This window comes from Scophthalmus maximus, chromosome 4, assembly GCF_022379125.1.
Source record: "Scophthalmus maximus strain ysfricsl-2021 chromosome 4, ASM2237912v1, whole genome shotgun sequence".
Taxonomy (NCBI): domain Eukaryota; kingdom Metazoa; phylum Chordata; class Actinopteri; order Pleuronectiformes; family Scophthalmidae; genus Scophthalmus; species Scophthalmus maximus.
In genome coordinates this window covers 9,234,522-9,234,774 of record NC_061518.1, presented here as the reverse complement: position 1 = coordinate 9,234,774, position 253 = coordinate 9,234,522, and positions in this window count along the sequence as shown.

The following is a 253-nucleotide window of genomic DNA, read 5'->3' as shown; positions in this document are numbered from 1 at the left end:
CGGGCCTCATTTTGTGCCTTCAACCCTCCAAATGTTTTTTTAAGTTTTAAAATATTTCCACATCAACGCACAGCTGGAAAGTCCTCGAGATATAACACGAGCTGTGATTGATTGCTGGATTCGCACCACAATGGTCTTAACAACAGCCGTATGCAAATAGTGGTGCTGCAGTTACGTACCGATGCTCGTGTTTGCGTGCGCGATGACGTGCTGCTTAGTAATTTTGGACCCACAGAAGATCCCTGAGGGAATG